The sequence below is a fragment of the Phyllobates terribilis genome, unplaced genomic scaffold (assembly GCF_046119375.1).
Source record: "Phyllobates terribilis strain yellow unplaced genomic scaffold, ASM4611937v1 Scaffold_763__1_contigs__length_703860, whole genome shotgun sequence".
NCBI classification, from domain to species: Eukaryota; Metazoa; Chordata; class Amphibia; order Anura; family Dendrobatidae; genus Phyllobates; species Phyllobates terribilis.
The window spans coordinates 254,946-275,420 of record NW_027363523.1 but is presented as its reverse complement, the minus strand read 5'-3'; the positions used below and the strand labels follow the sequence as shown (position 1 = coordinate 275,420).

The following is a 20,475-nucleotide window of genomic DNA, read 5'->3' as shown; positions in this document are numbered from 1 at the left end:
TAGCAAACCAAAAAAGAAATTTTAAGCGCAGCAGAGTAACCAGCTCACATACCTGTTAGCTCAGGTGAGTTTAAAAGGCTGCTGTTGATAACAAGGGCATTTGCTAAATAGATGGTGTGTGTGCAACAATATACTGAAAGGTCAATTATATTGTGCAGCTTATCTCACCACCTGTAGTTATTTAGGTGAAAGCTCCAAAATGCTTGCCTAATATGTCTGTTTATCCAAAAGGAAGTATAGAGGGAGAGCTAGATAGATAGCATTGCATTACATTACATGGCAATGCAATGCACAGTTGCTGAAGTTGAACCAAAATGAGCTTGTCATCTGGCTTCTGCAACTTTTAACATGAAAAATCCAATGAGGAGAAGAAAAGCAAAGCCAAAGAGTCCATCCCAAAATCCGACAAACAAGCCAAATGAACAAAAAGCATTGAATTCAATTCTTTCTGATTTTAGAAACTGCATTAAAGAAGGGGTGCACCGGTCCTGGAGATACTGCAATACCAGGTCAATGCGTGGAGTGGACAGAGCAAGCTCTTTTTCCATCTCCCTGTTCTAAAAATCCATTTAATATATGGTCCCCAGATAGGGGACGTATCAGATATTAAACTGATAAGAACAGATACTACACTTGATCTTAGCCAAAAGGCCGAGAAGCGATAACCAGAATTGGTTTCCGACTACGGTGCCACCCAAGGATTCTGAAAAGTCCATTTGTGGAGATGGCCACCTGGACTCCCGTTAAGAAGACATGCTGTCAACCTCTAGATCCCTCACATGCCTGCACTTTTCGGCTTGCTGCTGCTGCAATCCACGCGTTTTAGATCTGCATAACTCCACCTCTTTTAGCACAGTACCCTCAACCCCCGGCTGTTCCCACCCGCCTCAACACCGTTGGAAGGGAGGAGAACCAATTAAGGCGGGGGGGGGGGTGGAACGAGCAGCTGTCTACCCTTAGCAGGAGGGTTGCTGATTAATTACCTCTCCTGCTGCTGCTGCTGCTGCTGGCTGTCCAGCAGCAGACTGAAGGTGGCTGCTGCTGTGAGCAGGTATATAAAGGCTCAGAGCCTATTATGACACGCGCAGCCAGCGTTCCATTGCCACATTCCGTCTACTGCAGGCGGGATACCTGGATGGCTGAATGTCACTGAGAAGCTCACAGAGACCGCCATAAGCAACAGTTTAAAAGAATGCCACAGACTAATCAACCAAACTTTTTGGGTTGGTTTCTCTTTTATAGTCTGCAGGCATTAAATGAAAGAAGTCAGTGTTCCAGCAGAGGGAGACAACGTTTCAGAAAAGGCATTGTAGCAAACCAAAAAAGAAATTTTAAGCGCAGCAGAGTAACAAGCTCACATACCTGTTAGCTCAGGTGAGTTTAAAAGGCTGCTGTTGATAACAAGGGCATTTGCTAAATAGATGGTGTGTGTGCAACAATATACTGAAAGGTCAATTATATTGTGCAGCTTATCTCACCACCTGTAGTTATTTAGGTGAAAGCTCCAAAATGCTTGCCTAATATGTCTGTTTATCCAAAAGGAAGTATAGAGGGAGAGCTAGATAGATAGCATTGCATTACATTACATGGCAATGCAATGCACAGTTGCTGAAGTTGAACCAAAATGAGCTTGTCATCTGGCTTCTGCAACTTTTAACATGAAAAATCCAATGAGGAGAAGAAAAGCAAAGCCAAAGAGTCCATCCCAAAATCCGACAAACAAGCCAAATGAACAAAAAGCATTGAATTCAATTCTTTCTGATTTTAGAAACTGCATTAAAGAAGGGGTGCACCGGTCCTGGAGATACTGCAATACCAGGTCAATGCGTGGAGTGGACAGAGCAAGCTCTTTTTCCATCTCCCTGTTCTAAAAATCCATTTAATATATGGTCCCCAGATAGGGGACGTATCAGATATTAAACTGATAAGAACAGATACTACACTTGATCTTAGCCAAAAGGCCGAGAAGCGATAACCAGAATTGGTTTCCAACTACGGTGCCACCCAAGGATTCTGAAAAGTCCATTTGTGGAGATGGCCACCTGGACTCCCGTTAAGAAGACATGCTGTCAACCTCTAGATCCCTCACATGCCTGCACTTTTCGGCTTGCTGCTGCTGCAATCCACGCGTTTTAGATCTGCATAACTCCACCTCTTTTAGCACAGTACCCTCAACCCCCGGCTGTTCCCACCCGCCTCAACACCGTTGGAAGGGAGGAGAACCAATTAAGGCGGGGGGGGGGGTGGAACGAGCAGCTGTCTACCCTTAGCAGGAGGGTTGCTGATTAATTACCTCTCCTGCTGCTGCTGCTGCTGCTGGCTGTCCAGCAGCAGACTGAAGGTGGCTGCTGCTGTGCGCAGGTATATAAAGGCTCAGAGCCTATTATGACACGCGCAGCCAGCGTTCCATTGCCACATTCCGTCTACTGCAGGCGGGATACCTGGATGGCTGAATGTCACTGAGAAGCTCACAGAGACCGCCATAAGCAACAGTTTAAAAGAATGCCACAGACTAATCAACCAAACTTTTTGGGTTGGTTTCTCTTTTATAGTCTGCAGGCATTAAATGAAAGAAGTCAGTGTTCCAGCAGAGGGAGACAACGTTTCAGAAAAGGCATTGTAGCAAACCAAAAAAGAAATTTTAAGCGCAGCAGAGTAACCAGCTCACATACCTGTTAGCTCAGGTGAGTTTAAAAGGCTGCTGTTGATAACAAGGGCATTTGCTAAATAGATGGTGTGTGTGCAACAATATACTGAAAGGTCAATTATATTGTGCAGCTTATCTCACCACCTGTAGTTATTTAGGTGAAAGCTCCAAAATGCTTGCCTAATATGTCTGTTTATCCAAAAGGAAGTATAGAGGGAGAGCTAGATAGATAGCATTGCATTACATTACATGGCAATGCAATGCACAGTTGCTGAAGTTGAACCAAAATGAGCTTGTCATCTGGCTTCTGCAACTTTTAACATGAAAAATCCAATGAGGAGAAGAAAAGCAAAGCCAAAGAGTCCATCCCAAAATCCGACAAACAAGCCAAATTAACAAAAAGCATTGAATTCAATTCTTTCTGATTTTAGAAACTGCATTAAAGAAGGGGTGCACCGGTCCTGGAGATACTGCAATACCAGGTCAATGCGTGGAGTGGACAGAGCAAGCTCTTTTTCCATCTCCCTGTTCTAAAAATCCATTTAATATATGGTCCCCAGATAGGGGACGTATCAGATATTAAACTGATAAGAACAGATACTACACTTGATCTTAGCCAAAAGGCCGAGAAGCGATAACCAGAATTGGTTTCCGACTACGGTGCCACCCAAGGATTCTGAAAAGTCCATTTGTGGAGATGGCCACCTGGACTCCCGTTAAGAAGACATGCTGTCAACCTCTAGATCCCTCACATGCCTGCACTTTTCGGCTTGCTGCTGCTGCAATCCACGCGTTTTAGATCTGCATAACTCCACCTCTTTTAGCACAGTACCCTCAACCCCCGGCTGTTCCCACCCGCCTCAACACCGTTGGAAGGGAGGAGAACCAATTAAGGCGGGGGGTGGGGGGTGGAACGAGCAGCTGTCTACCCTTAGCAGGAGGGTTGCTGATTAATTACCTCTCCTGCTGCTGCTGCTGCTGCTGGCTGTCCAGCAGCAGACTGAAGGTGGCTGCTGCTGTGCGCAGGTATATAAAGGCTCAGAGCCTATTATGACACGCGCAGCCAGCGTTCCATTGCCACATTCCGTCTACTGCAGGCGGGATACCTGGATGGCTGAATGTCACTGAGAAGCTCACAGAGACCGCCATAAGCAACAGTTTAAAAGAATGCCACAGACTAATCAACCAAACTTTTTGGGTTGGTTTCTCTTTTATAGTCTGCAGGCATTAAATGAAAGAAGTCAGTGTTCCAGCAGAGGGAGACAACGTTTCAGAAAAGGCATTGTAGCAAACCAAAAAAGAAATTTTAAGCGCAGCAGAGTAACCAGCTCACATACCTGTTAGCTCAGGTGAGTTTAAAAGGCTGCTGTTGATAACAAGGGCATTTGCTAAATAGATGGTGTGTGTGCAACAATATACTGAAAGGTCAATTATATTGTGCAGCTTATCTCACCACCTGTAGTTATTTAGGTGAAAGCTCCAAAATGCTTGCCTAATATGTCTGTTTATCCAAAAGGAAGTATAGAGGGAGAGCTAGATAGATAGCATTGCATTACATTACATGGCAATGCAATGCACAGTTGCTGAAGTTGAACCAAAATGAGCTTGTCATCTGGCTTCTGCAACTTTTAACATGAAAAATCCAATGAGGAGAAGAAAAGCAAAGCCAAAGAGTCCATCCCAAAATCCGACAAACAAGCCAAATGAACAAAAAGCATTGAATTCAATTCTTTCTGATTTTAGAAACTGCATTAAAGAAGGGGTGCACCGGTCCTGGAGATACTGCAATACCAGGTCAATGCGTGGAGTGGACAGAACAAGCTCTTTTTCCATCTCCCTGTTCTAAAAATCCATTTAATATATGGTCCCCAGATAGGGGACGTATCAGATATTAAACTGATAAGAACAGATACTACACTTGATCTTAGCCAAAAGGCCGAGAAGCGATAACCAGAATTGGTTTCCGACTACGGTGCCACCCAAGGATTCTGAAAAGTCCATTTGTGGAGATGGCCACCTGGACTCCCGTTAAGAAGACATGCTGTCAACCTCTAGATCCCTCACATGCCTGCACTTTTCGGCTTGCTGCTGCTGCAATCCACGCGTTTCAGATCTGCATAACTCCACCTCTTTTAGCACAGTACCCTCAACCCCCGGCTGTTCCCACCCGCCTCAACACCGTTGGAAGGGAGGAGAACCAATTAAGGCGGGGGGGGGGGGGTGGAACGAGCAGCTGTCTACCCTTAGCAGGAGGGTTGCTGATTAATTACCTCTCCTGCTGCTGCTGCTGCTGCTGGCTGTCCAGCAGCAGACTGAAGGTGGCTGCTGCTGTGCGCAGGTATATAAAGGCTCAGAGCCTATTATGACACGCGCAGCCAGCGTTCCATTGCCACATTCCGTCTACTGCAGGCGGGATACCTGGATGGCTGAATGTCACTGAGAAGCTCACAGAGACCGCCATAAGCAACAGTTTAAAAGAATGCCACAGACTAATCAACCAAATTTTTTGGGTTGGTTTCTCTTTTATAGTCTGCAGGCATTAAATGAAAGAAGTCAGTGTTCCAGCAGAGGGAGACAACGTTTCAGAAAAGGCATTGTAGCAAACCAAAAAAGAAATTTTAAGCGCAGCAGAGTAACCAGCGCACATACCTGTTAGCTCAGGTGAGTTTAAAAGGCTGCTGTTGATAACAAGGGCATTTGCTAAATAGATGGTGTGTGTGCAACAATATACTGAAAGGTCAATTATATTGTGCAGCTTATCTCACCACCTGTAGTTATTTAGGTGAAAGCTCCAAAATGCTTGCCTAATATGTCTGTTTATCCAAAAGGAAGTATAGAGGGAGAGCTAGATAGATAGCATTGCATTACATTACATGGCAATGCAATGCACAGTTGCTGAAGTTGAACCAAAATGAGCTTGTCATCTGGCTTCTGCAACTTTTAACATGAAAAATCCAATGAGGAGAAGAAAAGCAAAGCCAAAGAGTCCATCCCAAAATCCGACAAACAAGCCAAATGAACAAAAAGCATTGAATTCAATTCTTTCTGATTTTAGAAACTGCATTAAAGAAGGGGTGCACCGGTCCTGGAGATACTGCAATACCAGGTCAATGCGTGGAGTGGACAGAGCAAGCTCTTTTTCCATCTCCCTGTTCTAAAAATCCATTTAATATATGGTCCACAGATAGGGGACGTATCAGATATTAAACTGATAAGAACAGATACTACACTTGATCTTAGCCAAAAGGCCGAGAAGCGATAACCAGAATTGGTTTCCGACTACGGTGCCACCCAAGGATTCTGAAAAGTCCTTTTGTGGAGATGGCCACCTGGACTCCCGTTAAGAAGACATGCTGTCAACCTCTAGATCCCTCACATGCCTGCACTTTTCGGCTTGCTGCTGCTGCAATCCACGCGTTTTAGATCTGCATAACTCCACCTCTTTTAGCACAGTACCCTCAACCCCCGGCTGTTCCCACCCGCCTCAACACCGTTGGAAGGGAGGAGAACCAATTAAGGCGGGGGGGGTGGAACGAGCAGCTGTCTACCCTTAGCAGGAGGGTTGCTGATTAATTACCTCTCCTGCTGCTGCTGCTGCTGCTGGCTGTCCAGCAGCAGACTGAAGGTGGCTGCTGCTGTGCGCAGGTATATAAAGGCTCAGAGCCTATTATGACACGCGCAGCCAGCGTTCCATTGCCACATTCCGTCTACTGCAGGCGGGATACCTGGATGGCTGAATGTCACTGAGAAGCTCACAGAGACCGCCATAAGCAACAGTTTAAAAGAATGCCACAGACTAATCAACCAAATTTTTTGGGTTGGTTTCTCTTTTATAGTCTGCAGGCATTAAATGAAAGAAGTCAGTGTTCCAGCAGAGGGAGACAACGTTTCAGAAAAGGCATTGTAGCAAACCAAAAAAGAAATTTTAAGCGCAGCAGAGTAACCAGCTCACATACCTGTTAGCTCAGGTGAGTTTAAAAGGCTGCTGTTGATAACAAGGGCATTTGCTAAATAGATGGTGTGTGTGCAACAATATACTGAAAGGTCAATTATATTGTGCAGCTTATCTCACCACCTGTAGTTATTTAGGTGAAAGCTCCAAAATGCTTGCCTAATATGTCTGTTTATCCAAAAGGAAGTATAGAGGGAGAGCTAGATAGATAGCATTGCATTACATTACATGGCAATGCAATGCACAGTTGCTGAAGTTGAACCAAAATGAGCTTGTCATCTGGCTTCTGCAACTTTTAACATGAAAAATCCAATGAGGAGAAGAAAAGCAAAGCCAAAGAGTCCATCCCAAAATCCGACAAACAAGCCAAATGAACAAAAAGCATTGAATTCAATTCTTTCTGATTTTAGAAACTGCATTAAAGAAGGGGTGCACCGGTCCTGGAGATACTGCAATACCAGGTCAATGCGTGGAGTGGACAGAGCAAGCTCTTTTTCCATCTCCCTGTTCTAAAAATCCATTTAATATATGGTCCCCAGATAGGGGACGTATCAGATATTAAACTGATAAGAACAGATACTACACTTGATCTTAGCCAAAAGGCCGAGAAGCGATAACCAGAATTGGTTTCCGACTACGGTGCCACCCAAGGATTCTGAAAAGTCCATTTGTGGAGATGGCCACCTGGACTCCCGTTAAGAAGACATGCTGTCAACCTCTAGATCCCTCACATGCCTGCACTTTTCGGCTTGCTGCTGCTGCAATCCACGCGTTTTAGATCTGCATAACTCCACCTCTTTTAGCACAGTACCCTCAACCCCCGGCTGTTCCCACCCGCCTCAACACCGTTGGAAGGGAGGAGAACCAATTAATGCGGGGGGGGGGGGTGGAACGAGCAGCTGTCTACCCTTAGCAGGAGGGTTGCTGATTAACTACCTCTCCTGCTGCTGCTGCTGCTGCTGGCTGTCCAGCAGCAGACTGAAGGTGGCTGCTGCTGTGCGCAGGTATATAAAGGCTCAGAGCCTATTATGACACGCGCAGCCAGCGTTCCATTGCCACATTCCGTCTACTGCAGGCGGGATACCTGGATGGCTAAATGTCACTGAGAAGCTCACAGAGACCGCCATAAGCAACAGTTTAAAAGAATGCCACAGACTAATCAACCAAACTTTTTGGGTTGGTTTCTCTTTTATAGTCTGCAGGCATTAAATGAAAGAAGTCAGTGTTCCAGCAGAGGGAGACAACGTTTCAGAAAAGGCATTGTAGCAAACCAAAAAAGAAATTTTAAGCGCAGCAGAGTAACCAGCTCACATACCTGTTAGCTCAGGTGAGTTTAAAAGGCTGCTGTTGATAACAAGGGCATTTGCTAAATAGATGGTGTGTGTGCAACAATATACTGAAAGGTCAATTATATTGTGCAGCTTATCTCACCACCTGTAGTTATTTAGGTGAAAGCTCCAAAATGCTTGCCTAATATGTCTGTTTATCCAAAAGGAAGTATAGAGGGAGAGCTAGATAGATAGCATTGCATTACATTACATGGCAATGCAATGCACAGTTGCTGAAGTTGAACCAAAATGAGCTTGTCATCTGGCTTCTGCAACTTTTAACATGAAAAATCCAATGAGGAGAAGAAAAGCAAAGCCAAAGAGTCCATCCCAAAATCCGACAAACAAGCCAAATGAACAAAAAGCATTGAATTCAATTCTTTCTGATTTTAGAAACTGCATTAAAGAAGGGGTGCACCGGTCCTGGAGATACTGCAATACCAGGTCAATGCGTGGAGTGGACAGAGCAAGCTCTTTTTCCATCTCCCTGTTCTAAAAATCCATTTAATATATGGTCCCCAGATAGGGGACGTATCAGATATTAAACTGATAAGAACAGATACTACACTTGATCTTAGCCAAAAGGCCGAGAAGCGATAACCAGAATTGGTTTCCGACTACGGTGCCACCCAAGGATTCTGAAAAGTCCATTTGTGGAGATGGCCACCTGGACTCCCGTTAAGAAGACATGCTGTCAACCTCTAGATCCCTCACATGCCTGCACTTTTCGGCTTGCTGCTGCTGCAATCCACGCGTTTTAGATCTGCATAACTCCACCTCTTTTAGCACAGTACCCTCAACCCCCGGCTGTTCCCACCCGCCTCAACACCGTTGGAAGGGAGGAGAACCAATTAAGGCGGGGGGGGGGGTGGAACGAGCAGCTGTCTACCCTTAGCAGGAGGGTTGCTGATTAATTACCTCTCCTGCTGCTGCTGCTGCTGCTGGCTGTCCAGCAGCAGACTGAAGGTGGCTGCTGCTGTGCGCAGGTATATAAAGGCTCAGAGCCTATTATGACACGCGCAGCCAGCGTTCCATTGCCACATTCCGTCTACTGCAGGCGGGATACCTGGATGGCTGAATGTCACTGAGAAGCTCACAGAGACCGCCATAAGCAACAGTTTAAAAGAATGCCACAGACTAATCAACCAAACTTTTTGGGTTGGTTTCTCTTTTATAGTCTGCAGGCATTAAATGAAAGAAGTCAGTGTTCCAGCAGAGGGAGACAACGTTTCAGAAAAGGCATTGTAGCAAACCAAAAAAGAAATTTTAAGCGCAGCAGAGTAACCAGCTCACATACCTGTTAGCTCAGGTGAGTTTAAAAGGCTGCTGTTGATAACAAGGGCATTTGCTAAATAGATGGTGTGTGTGCAACAATATACTGAAAGGTCAATTATATTGTGCAGCTTATCTCACCACCTGTAGTTATTTAGGTGAAAGCTCCAAAATGCTTGCCTAATATGTCTGTTTATCCAAAAGGAAGTATAGAGGGAGAGCTAGATAGATAGCATTGCATTACATTACATGGCAATGCAATGCACAGTTGCTGAAGTTGAACCAAAATGAGCTTGTCATCTGGCTTCTGCAACTTTTAACATGAAAAATCCAATGAGGAGAAGAAAAGCAAAGCCAAAGAGTCCATCCCAAAATCCAACAAACAAGCCAAATGAACAAAAAGCATTGAATTCAATTCTTTCTGATTTTAGAAACTGCATTAAAGAAGGGGTGCACCGGTCCTGGAGATACTGCAATACCAGGTCAATGCGTGGAGTGGACAGAGCAAGCTCTTTTTCCATCTCCCTGTTCTAAAAATCCATTTAATATATGGTCCCCAGATAGGGGACGTATCAGATATTAAACTGATAAGAACAGATACTACACTTGATCTTAGCCAAAAGGCCGAGAAGCGATAACCAGAATTGGTTTCCGACTACGGTGCCACCCAAGGATTCTGAAAAGTCCATTTGTGGAGATGGCCACCTGGACTCCCGTTAAGAAGACATGCTGTCAACCTCTAGATCCCTCACATGCCTGCACTTTTCGGCTTGCTGCTGCTGCAATCCACGCGTTTTAGATCTGCATAACTCCACCTCTTTTAGCACAGTACCCTCAACCCCCGGCTGTTCCCACCCGCCTCAACACCGTTGGAAGGGAGGAGAACCAATTAAGGCGGGGGGGGGGGGTGTAACGAGCAGCTGTCTACCCTTAGCAGAAGGGTTGCTGATTAATTACCTCTCCTGCTGCTGCTGCTGCTGCTGCTGGCTGTCCAGCAGCAGACTGAAGGTGGCTGCTGCTGTGCGCGGGTATATAAAGGCTCAGAGCCTATTATGACACGCGCAGCCAGCGTTCCATTGCCACATTCCGTCTACTGCAGGCGGGATACCTGGATGGCTGAATGTCACTGAGAAGCTCACAGAGACCGCCATAAGCAACAGTTTAAAAGAATGCCACAGACTAATCAACCAAACTTTTTGGGTTGGTTTCTCTTTTATAGTCTGCAGGCATTAAATGAAAGAAGTCAGTGTTCCAGCAGAGGGAGACAACGTTTCAGAAAAGGCATTGTAGCAAACCAAAAAAGAAATTTTAAGCGCAGCAGAGTAACCAGCTCACATACCTGTTAGCTCAGGTGAGTTTAAAAGGCTGCTGTTGATAACAAGGGCATTTGCTAAATAGATGGTGTGTGTGCAACAATATACTGAAAGGTCAATTATATTGTGCAGCTTATCTCACCACCTGTAGTTATTTAGGTGAAAGCTCCAAAATGCTTGCCTAATATGTCTGTTTATCCAAAAGGAAGTATAGAGGGAGAGCTAGATAGATAGCATTGCAGTACATTACATGGCAATGCAATGCACAGTTGCTGAAGTTGAACCAAAATGAGCTTGTCATCTGGCTTCTGCAACTTTTAACATGAAAAATCCAATGAGGAGAAGAAAAGCAAAGCCAAAGAGTCCATCCCAAAATCCGACAAACAAGCCAAATGAACAAAAAGCATTGAATTCAATTCTTTCTGATTTTAGAAACTGCATTAAAGAAGGGGTGCACCGGTCCTGGAGATACTGCAATACCAGGTCAATGCGTGGAGTGGACAGAGCAAGCTCTTTTTCCATCTCCCTGTTCTAAAAATCCATTTAATATATGGTCCCCAGATAGGGGACGTATCAGATATTAAACTGATAAGAACAGATACTACACTTGATCTTAGCCAAAAGGCCGAGAAGCGATAACCAGAATTGGTTTCCGACTACGGTGCCACCCAAGGATTCTGAAAAGTCCATTTGTGGAGATGGCCACCTGGACTCCCGTTAAGAAGACATGCTGTCAACCTCTAGATCCCTCACATGCCTGCACTTTTCGGCTTGCTGCTGCTGCAATCCACGCGTTTTAGATCTGCATAACTCCACCTCTTTTAGCACAGTACCCTCAACCCCCGGCTGTTCCCACCCGCCTCAACACCGTTGGAAGGGAGTAGAACCAATTAAGGCGGGGGGGGGGTGGAACGAGCAGCTGTCTACCCTTAGCAGGAGGGTTGCTGATTAATTACCTCTCCTGCTGCTGCTGCTGGCTGTCCAGCAGCAGACTGAAGGTGGCTGCTGCTGTGCGCAGGTATATAAAGGCTCAGAGCCTATTATGACACGCGCAGCCAGCGTTCCATTGCCACATTCCGGCTACTGCAGGCGGGATACCTGGATGGCTGAATGTCACTGAGAAGCTCACAGAGACCGCCATAAGCAACAGTTTAAAAGAATGCCACAGACTAATCAACCAAACTTTTTGGGTTGGTTTCTCTTTTATAGTCTGCAGGCATTAAATGAAAGAAGTCAGTGTTCCAGCAGAGGGAGACAACGTTTCAGAAAAGGCATTGTAGCAAACCAAAAAAGAAATTTTAAGCGCAGCAGAGTAACCAGCTCACATACCTGTTAGCTCAGGTGAGTTTAAAAGGCTGCTGTTGATAACAAGGGCATTTGCTAAATAGATGGTGTGTGTGCAACAATATACTGAAAGGTCAATTATATTGTGCAGCTTATCTCACCACCTGTAGTTATTTAGGTGAAAGCTCCAAAATGCTTGCCTAATATGTCTGTTTATCCAAAAGGAAGTATAGAGGGAGAGCTAGATAGATAGCATTGCATTACATTACATGGCAATGCAATGCACAGTTGCTGAAGTTGAACCAAAATGAGCTTGTCATCTGGCTTCTGCAACTTTTAACATGAAAAATCCAATGAGGAGAAGAAAAGCAAAGCCAAAGAGTCCATCCCAAAATCCGACAAACAAGCCAAATGAACAAAAAGCATTGAATTCAATTCTTTCTGATTTTAGAAACTGCATTAAAGAAGGGGTGCACCGGTCCTGGAGATACTGCAATACCAGGTCAATGCGTGGAGTGGACAGAGCAAGCTCTTTTTCCATCTCCCTGTTCTAAAAATCCATTTAATATATGGTCCCCAGATAGGGGACGTATCAGATATTAAACTGATAAGAACAGATACTACACTTGATCTTAGCCAAAAGGCCGAGAAGCGATAACCAGAATTGGTTTCCGACTACGGTGCCACCCAAGGATTCTGAAAAGTATATTTGTGGAGATGGCCACCTGGACTCCCGTTAAGAAGACATGCTGTCAACCTCTAGATCCCTCACATGCCTGCACTTTTCGGCTTGCTGCTGCTGCAATCCACGCGTTTTAGATCTGCATAACTCCACCTCTTTTAGCACAGTACCCTCAACCCCCGGCTGTTCCCACCCGCCTCAACACCGTTGGAAGGGAGGAGAACCAATTAAGGCGGGGGGGGGGGGGTGGAACGAGCAGCTGTCTACCCTTAGCAGGAGGGTTGCTGATTAATTACCTCTCCTGCTGCTGCTGCTGCTGCTGGCTTTCCAGCAGCAGACTGAAGGTGGCTGCTGCTGTGCGCAGGTATATAAAGGCTCAGAGCCTATTATGACACGCGCAGCCAGCGTTCCATTGCCACATTCCGTCTACTGCAGGCGGGATACCTGGATGGCTGAATGTCACTGAGAAGCTCACAGAGACCGCCATAAGCAACAGTTTAAAAGAATGCCACAGACTAATCAACCAAACTTTTTGGGTTGGTTTCTCTTTTATAGTCTGCAGGCATTAAATGAAAGAAGTCAGTGTTCCAGCAGAGGGAGACAACGTTTCAGAAAAGGCATTGTAGCAAACCAAAAAAGAAATTTTAAGCGCAGCAGAGTAACCAGCTCACATACCTGTTAGCTCAGGTGAGTTTAAAAGGCTGCTGTTGATAACAAGGGCAATTGCTAAATAGATGGTGTGTGTGCAACAATATACTGAAAGGTCAATTATATTGTGCAGCTTATCTCACCACCTGTAGTTATTTAGGTGAAAGCTCCAAAATGCTTGCCTAATATGTCTGTTTATCCAAAAGGAAGTATAGAGGGAGAGCTAGATAGATAGCATTGCATTACATTACATGGCAATGCAATGCACAGTTGCTGAAGTTGAACCAAAATGAGCTTGTCATCTGGCTTCTGCAACTTTTAACATGAAAAATCCAATGAGGAGAAGAAAAGCAAAGCCAAAGAGTCCATCCCAAAATCCGACAAACAAGCCAAATGAACAAAAAGCATTGAATTCAATTCTTTCTGATTTTAGAAACTGCATTAAAGAAGGGGTGCACCGGTCCTGGAGATACTGCAATACCAGGTCAATGCGTGGAGTGGACAGAGCAAGCTCTTTTTCCATCTCCCTGTTCTAAAAATCCATTTAATATATGGTCCCCAGATAGGGGACGTATCAGATATTAAACTGATAAGAACAGATACTACACTTGATCTTAGCCAAAAGGCCGAGAAGCGATAACCAGAATTGGTTTCCGACTACGGTGCCACCCAAGGATTCTGAAAAGTCCATTTGTGGAGATGGCCACCTGGACTCCCGTTAAGAAGACATGCTGTCAACCTCTAGATCCCTCACATGCCTGCACTTTTCGGCTTGCTGCTGCTGCAATCCACGCGTTTTAGATCTGCATAACTCCACCTCTTTTAGCACAGTACCCTCAACCCCCGGCTGTTCCCACCCGCCTCAACACCGTTGGAAGGGAGGAGAACCAATTAAGGCGGGGGGGGGGTGGAACGAGCAGCTGTCTACCCTTAGCAGGAGGGTTGCTGATTAATTACCTCTCCTGCTGCTGCTGCTGGCTGTCCAGCAGCAGACTGAAGGTGGCTGCTGCTGTGCGCAGGTATATAAAGGCTCAGAGCCTATTATGACACGCGCAGCCAGCGTTCCATTGCCACATTCCGTCTACTGCAGGCGGGATACCTGGATGGCTGAATGTCACTGAGAAGCTCACAGAGACCGCCATAAGCAACAGTTTAAAAGAATGCCACAGACTAATCAACCAAACTTTTTGGGTTGGTTTCTCTTTTATAGTCTGCAGGCATTAAATGAAAGAAGTCAGTGTTCCAGCAGAGGGAGACAACGTTTCAGAAAAGGCATTGTAGCAAACCAAAAAAGAAATTTTAAGCGCAGCAGAGTAACCAGCTCACATACCTGTTAGCTCAGGTGAGTTTAAAAGGCTGCTGTTGATAACAAGGGCATTTGCTAAATAGATGGTGTGTGTGCAACAATATACTGAAAGGTCAATTATATTGTGCAGCTTATCTCACCACCTGTAGTTATTTAGGTGAAAGCTCCAAAATGCTTGCCTAATATGTCTGTTTATCCAAAAGGAAGTATAGAGGGAGAGCTAGATAGATAGCATTGCATTACATTACATGGCAATGCAATGCACAGTTGCTGAAGTTGAACCAAAATGAGCTTGTCATCTGGCTTCTGCAACTTTTAACATGAAAAATCCAATGAGGAGAAGAAAAGCAAAGCCAAAGAGTCCATCCCAAAATCCGACAAACAAGCCAAATGAACAAAAAGCATTGAATTAAATTCTTTCTGATTTTAGAAACTGCATTAAAGAAGGGGTGCACCGGTCCTGGAGATACTGCAATACCAGGTCAATGCGTGGAGTGGACAGAGCAAGCTCTTTTTCCATCTCCCTGTTCTAAAAATCCATTTAATATATGGTCCCCAGATAGGGGACGTATCAGATATTAAACTGATAAGAACAGATACTACACTTGATCTTAGCCAAAAGGCCGAGAAGCGATAACCAGAATTGGTTTCCGACTACGGTGCCACCCAAGGATTCTGAAAAGTCCATTTGTGGAGATGGCCACCTGGACTCCCGTTAAGAAGACATGCTGTCAACCTCTAGATCCCTCACATGCCTGCACTTTTCGGCTTGCTGCTGCTGCAATCCACGCGTTTTAGATCTGCATAACTCCACCTCTTTTAGCACAGTACCCTCAACCCCCGGCTGTTCCCACCCGCCTCAACACAGTTGGAAGGGAGGAGAACCAATTAAGGCGGGGGGGGGGGGTGGAACGAGCAGCTGTCTACCCTTAGCAGGAGGGTTGCTGATTAATTACCTCTCCTGCTGCTGCTGCTGCTGGCTGTCCAGCAGCAGACTGAAGGTGGCTGCTGCTGTGCGCAGGTATATAAAGGCTCAGAGCCTATTATGACACGCGCAGCCAGCGTTCCATTGCCACATTCCGTCTACTGCAGGCGGGATACCTGGATGGCTGAATGTCACTGAGAAGCTCACAGAGACCGCCATAAGCAACAGTTTAAAAGAATGCCACAGACTAATCAACCAAACTTTTTGGGTTGGTTTCTCTTTTATAGTCTGCAGGCATTAAATGAAAGAAGTCAGTGTTCCAGCAGAGGGAGACAACGTTTCAGAAAAGGCATTGTAGCAAACCAAAAAAGAAATTTTAAGCGCAGCAGAGTAACCAGCTCACATACCTGTTAGCTCAGGTGAGTTTAAAAGGCTGCTGTTGATAACAAGGGCATTTGCTAAATAGATGGTGTGTGTGCAACAATATACTGAAAGGTCAATTATATTGTGCAGCTTATCTCACCACCTGTAGTTATTTAGGTGAAAGCTCCAAAATGCTTGCCTAATATGTCTGTTTATCCAAAAGGAAGTATAGAGGGAGAGCTAGATAGATAGCATTGCATTACATTACATGGCAATGCAATGCACAGTTGCTGAAGTTGAACCAAAATGAGCTTGTCATCTGGCTTCTGCAACTTTTAACATGAAAAATCCAATGAGGAGAAGAAAAGCAAAGCCAAAGAGTCCATCCCAAAATCCGACAAACAAGCCAAATGAACAAAAAGCATTGAATTCAATTCTTTCTGATTTTAGAAACTGCATTAAAGAAGGGGTGCACCGGTCCTGGAGATACTGCAATACCAGGTCAATGCGTGGAGTGGACAGAGCAAGCTCTTTTTCCATCTCCCTGTTCTAAAAATCCATTTAATATATGGTCCCCAGATAGGGGACGTATCAGATATTAAACTGATAAGAACAGATACTACACTTGATCTTAGCCAAAAGGCCGAGAAGCGATAACCAGAATTGGTTTCCGACTACGGTGCCACCCAAGGATTCTGAAAAGTCCATTTGTGGAGATGGCCACCTGGACTCCCGTTAAGAAGACATGCTGTCAACCTCTAGATCCCTCACATGCCTGCACTTTTCGGCTTGCTACTGCTGCAATCCACGCGTTTTAGATCTGCATAACTCCACCTCTTTTAGCACAGTACCCTCAACCCCCGGCTGTTCCCACCCGCCTCAACACAGTTGGAAGGGAGGAGAACCAATTAAGGCGGGGGGGGGGTGGAACGAGCAGCTGTCTACCCTTAGCAGGAGGGTTGCTGATTAATTACCTCTCCTGCTGCTGCTGCTGCTGGCTGTCCAGCAGCAGACTGAAGGTGGCTGCTGCTGTGCGCAGGTATATAAAGGCTCAGAGCCTATTATGACACGCGCAGCCAGCGTTCCATTGCCACATTCCGTCTACTGCAGGCGGGATACCTGGATGGCTGAATGTCACTGAGAAGCTCACAGAGACCGCCATAAGCAACAGTTTAAAAGAATGCCACAGACTAATCAACCAAACTTTTTGGGTTGGTTTCTCTTTTATAGTCTGCAGGCATTAAATGAAAGAAGTCAGTGTTCCAGCAGAGGGAGACAACGTTTCAGAAAAGGCATTGTAGCAAACCAAAAAAGAAATTTTAAGCGCAGCAGAGTAACCAGCTCACATACCTGTTAGCTCAGGTGAGTTTAAAAGGCTGCTGTTGATAACAAGGGCATTTGCTAAATAGATGGTGTGTGTGCAACAATATACTGAAAGGTCAATTATATTGTGCAGCTTATCTCACCACCTGTAGTTATTTAGGTGAAAGCTCCAAAATGCTTGCCTAATATGTCTGTTTATCCAAAAGGAAGTATAGAGGGAGAGCTAGATAGATAGCATTGCATTACATTACATGGCAATGCAATGCACAGTTGCTGAAGTTGAACCAAAATGAGCTTGTCATCTGGCTTCTGCAACTTTTAACATGAAAAATGCAATGAGGAGAAGAAAAGCAAAGCCAAAGAGTCCATCCCAAAATCCGACAAACAAGCCAAATGAACAAAAAGCATTGAATTCAATTCTTTCTGATTTTAGAAACTGCATTAAAGAAGGGGTGCACCGGTCCTGGAGATACTGCAATACCAGGTCAATGCGTGGAGTGGACAGAGCAAGCTCTTTTTCCATCTCCCTGTTCTAAAAATCCATTTAATATATGGTCCCCAGATAGGGGACGTATCAGATATTAAACTGATAAGAACAGATACTACACTTGATCTTAGCCAAAAGGCCGAGAAGCGATAACCAGAATTGGTTTCCGACTACGGTGCCACCCAAGGATTCTGAAAAGTCCATTTGTGGAGATGGCCACCTGGACTCCCGTTAAGAAGACATGCTGTCAACCTCTAGATCCCTCACATGCCTGCACTTTTCGGCTTGCTGCTGCTGCAATCCACGCGTTTTAGATCTGCATAACTCCACCTCTTTTAGCACAGTACCCTCAACCCCCGGCTGTTCCCACCCGCCTCAACACCGTTGGAAGGGAGGAGAACCAATTAAGGCGGGGGGGGGGGGTGGAACGAGCAGCTGTCTACCCTTAGCAGGAGGGTTGCTGATTAATTACCTCTCCTGCTGCTGCTGCTGCTGCTGGCTGTCCAGCAGCAGACTGAAGGTGGCTGCTGCTGTGCGCAGGTATATAAAGGCTCAGAGCCTATTATGACACGCGCAGCCAGCGTTCCATTGCCACATTCCGTCTACTGCAGGCGGGATACCTGGATGGCTGAATGTCACTGAGAAGCTCACAGAGACCGCCATAAGCAACAGTTTAAAAGAATGCCACAGACTAATCAACCAAACTTTTTGGGTTGGTTTCTCTTTTATAGTCTGCAGGCATTAAATGAAAGAAGTCAGTGTTCCAGCAGAGGGAGACAACGTTTCAGAAAAGGCATTGTAGCAAACCAAAAAAGAAATTTTAAGCGCAGCAGAGTAACCAGCTCACATACCTGTTAGCTCAGGTGAGTTTAAAAGGCTGCTGTTGATAACAAGGGCATTTGCTAAATAGATGGTGTGTGTGCAACAATATACTGAAAGGTCAATTATATTGTGCAGCTTATCTCACCACCTGTAGTTATTTAGGTGAAAGCTCCAAAATGCTTGCCTAATATGTCTGTTTATCCAAAAGGAAGTATAGAGGGAGAGCTAGATAGATAGCATTGCATTACATTACATGGCAATGCAATGCACAGTTGCTGAAGTTGAACCAAAATGAGCTTGTCATCTGGCTTCTGCAACTTTTAACATGAAAAATCCAATGAGGAGAAGAAAAGCAAAGCCAAAGAGTCCATCCCAAAATCCGACAAACAAGCCAAATGAACAAAAAGCATTGAATTCAATTCTTTCTGATTTTAGAAACTGCATTAAAGAAGGGGTGCACCGGTCCTGGAGATACTGCAATACCAGGTCAATGCGTGGAGTGGACAGAGCAAGCTCTTTTTCCATCTCCCTGTTCTAAAAATCCATTTAATATATGGTCCCCAGATAGGGGACGTATCAGATATTAAACTGATAAGAACAGATACTACACTTGATCTTAGCCAAAAGGCCGAGAAGCGATAACCAGAATTGGTTTCCGACTACGGTGCCACCCAAGGATTCTGAAAAGTCCATTTGTGGAGATGGCCACCTGGACTCCCGTTAAGAAGACATGCTGTCAACCTCTAGATCCCTCACATGCCTGCACTTTTCGGCTTGCTGCTGCTGCAATCCACGCGTTTTAGATCTGCATAACTCCACCTCTTTTAGCACAGTACCCTCAACCCCCGGCTGTTCCCACCCGCCTCAACACCGTTGGAAGGGAGGAGAACCAATTAAGGCGGCGGGGGGGGGGTGGAACGAGCAGCTGTCTACCCTTAGCAGGAGGGTTGCTGATTAATTACCTCTCCTGCTGCTGCTGCTGCTGGCTGTCCAGCAGCAGACTGAAGGTGGCTGCTGCTGTGCGCAGGTATATAAAGGCTCAGAGCCTATTATGACACGCGCAGCCAGCGTTCCATTGCCACATTCCGTCTACTGCAGGCGGGATACCTGGATGGCTGAATGTCACTGAGAAGCTCACAGAGACCGCCATAAGCAACAGTTTAAAAGAATGTCACAGACTAATCAACCAAACTTTTTGGGTTGGTTTCTCTTTTATAGTCTGCAGGCATTAAATGAAAGAAGTCAGTGTTCCAGCAGAGGGAGACAACGTTTCAGAAAAGGCATTGTAGCAAACCAAAAAAGAAATTTTAAGCGCAGCAGAGTAACCAGCTCACATACCTGTTAGCTCAGGTGAGTTTAAAAGGCTGCTGTTGATAACAAGGGCATTTGCTAAATAGATGGTGTGTGTGCAACAATATACTGAAAGGTCAATTATATTGTGCAGCTTATCTCACCACCTGTAGTTATTTAGGTGAAAGCTCCAAAATGCTTGCCTAATATGTCTGTTTATCCAAAAGGAAGTATAGAGGGAGAGCTAGATAGATAGCATTGCATTACATTACATGGCAATGCAATGCACAGTTGCTGAAGTTGAACCAAAATGAGCTTGTCATCTGGCTTCTGCAACTTTTAACATGAAAAATCCAATGAGGAGAAGAAAAGCAAAGCCAAAGAGTCCATCCCAAAATCCGACAAACAAGCCAAATGAACAAAAAGCATTGAATTCAATTCTTTCTGATTTTAGAAACTGCATTAAAGAAGGGGTGCACCGGTCCTGGAGATACTGCAATACCAGGTCAATGCGTGGAGTGGACAGAGCAAGCTCTTTTTCCATCTCCCTGTTCTAAAAATCCATTTAATATATGGTCCCCAGATAGGGGACGTATCAGATATTAAACTGATAAGAACAGATACTACACTTGATCTTAGCCAAAAGGCCGAGAAGCGATAACCAGAATTGGTTTCCGACTACGGTGCCACCCAAGGATTCTGAAAAGTCCATTTGTGGAGATGGCCACCTGGACTCCCGTTAAGAAGACATGCTGTCAACCTCTAGATCCCTCACATGCCTGCACTTTTCGGCTTGCTGCTGCTGCAATCCACGCGTTTTAGATCTGCATAAC

General features: G+C 45.2%; 16 non-coding genes across 16 annotated transcripts; all 16 read right to left on the bottom strand.

The window, feature by feature from the left end:
• Positions 1-472: 472 nt before the first annotated feature.
• On the bottom strand, positions 473-663 carry LOC141238679 (U2 spliceosomal RNA). The gene has a single exon (XR_012304131.1). It is a non-coding gene; the product is annotated as a U2 spliceosomal RNA (small nuclear RNA).
• Positions 664-1,782: 1,119 nt separating this feature from the next.
• On the bottom strand, positions 1,783-1,973 carry LOC141238678 (U2 spliceosomal RNA). The gene has a single exon (XR_012304130.1). It is a non-coding gene; the product is annotated as a U2 spliceosomal RNA (small nuclear RNA).
• Positions 1,974-3,092: 1,119 nt separating this feature from the next.
• Positions 3,093-3,283, bottom strand: LOC141238677 (U2 spliceosomal RNA). The gene has a single exon (XR_012304129.1). It is a non-coding gene; the product is annotated as a U2 spliceosomal RNA (small nuclear RNA).
• Positions 3,284-4,404: 1,121 nt separating this feature from the next.
• On the bottom strand, positions 4,405-4,595 carry LOC141238976 (U2 spliceosomal RNA). The gene has a single exon (XR_012304417.1). It is a non-coding gene; the product is annotated as a U2 spliceosomal RNA (small nuclear RNA).
• Positions 4,596-5,716: 1,121 nt separating this feature from the next.
• On the bottom strand, positions 5,717-5,907 carry LOC141239000 (U2 spliceosomal RNA). Its single transcript, XR_012304441.1, has one exon. It is a non-coding gene; the product is annotated as a U2 spliceosomal RNA (small nuclear RNA).
• A 1,116-nt stretch (positions 5,908-7,023) lies between these two features.
• On the bottom strand, positions 7,024-7,214 carry LOC141238676 (U2 spliceosomal RNA). The gene has a single exon (XR_012304128.1). It is a non-coding gene; the product is annotated as a U2 spliceosomal RNA (small nuclear RNA).
• A 1,120-nt stretch (positions 7,215-8,334) lies between these two features.
• LOC141238674 (U2 spliceosomal RNA) lies at positions 8,335-8,525 on the bottom strand. Its single transcript, XR_012304126.1, has one exon. It is a non-coding gene; the product is annotated as a U2 spliceosomal RNA (small nuclear RNA).
• A 1,119-nt stretch (positions 8,526-9,644) lies between these two features.
• Positions 9,645-9,835, bottom strand: LOC141238673 (U2 spliceosomal RNA). Its single transcript, XR_012304125.1, has one exon. It is a non-coding gene; the product is annotated as a U2 spliceosomal RNA (small nuclear RNA).
• A 1,123-nt stretch (positions 9,836-10,958) lies between these two features.
• LOC141238672 (U2 spliceosomal RNA) lies at positions 10,959-11,149 on the bottom strand. Its single transcript, XR_012304124.1, has one exon. It is a non-coding gene; the product is annotated as a U2 spliceosomal RNA (small nuclear RNA).
• Positions 11,150-12,261: 1,112 nt separating this feature from the next.
• LOC141238671 (U2 spliceosomal RNA) lies at positions 12,262-12,452 on the bottom strand. The gene has a single exon (XR_012304123.1). It is a non-coding gene; the product is annotated as a U2 spliceosomal RNA (small nuclear RNA).
• A 1,121-nt stretch (positions 12,453-13,573) lies between these two features.
• Positions 13,574-13,764, bottom strand: LOC141238670 (U2 spliceosomal RNA). Its single transcript, XR_012304122.1, has one exon. It is a non-coding gene; the product is annotated as a U2 spliceosomal RNA (small nuclear RNA).
• A 1,112-nt stretch (positions 13,765-14,876) lies between these two features.
• LOC141238668 (U2 spliceosomal RNA) lies at positions 14,877-15,067 on the bottom strand. Its single transcript, XR_012304120.1, has one exon. It is a non-coding gene; the product is annotated as a U2 spliceosomal RNA (small nuclear RNA).
• A 1,117-nt stretch (positions 15,068-16,184) lies between these two features.
• Positions 16,185-16,375, bottom strand: LOC141238667 (U2 spliceosomal RNA). Its single transcript, XR_012304119.1, has one exon. It is a non-coding gene; the product is annotated as a U2 spliceosomal RNA (small nuclear RNA).
• Positions 16,376-17,490: 1,115 nt separating this feature from the next.
• LOC141238666 (U2 spliceosomal RNA) lies at positions 17,491-17,681 on the bottom strand. The gene has a single exon (XR_012304118.1). It is a non-coding gene; the product is annotated as a U2 spliceosomal RNA (small nuclear RNA).
• Positions 17,682-18,801: 1,120 nt separating this feature from the next.
• On the bottom strand, positions 18,802-18,992 carry LOC141238665 (U2 spliceosomal RNA). The gene has a single exon (XR_012304117.1). It is a non-coding gene; the product is annotated as a U2 spliceosomal RNA (small nuclear RNA).
• Positions 18,993-20,110: 1,118 nt separating this feature from the next.
• On the bottom strand, positions 20,111-20,301 carry LOC141238664 (U2 spliceosomal RNA). The gene has a single exon (XR_012304116.1). It is a non-coding gene; the product is annotated as a U2 spliceosomal RNA (small nuclear RNA).
• Positions 20,302-20,475: the final 174 nt, after the last annotated feature.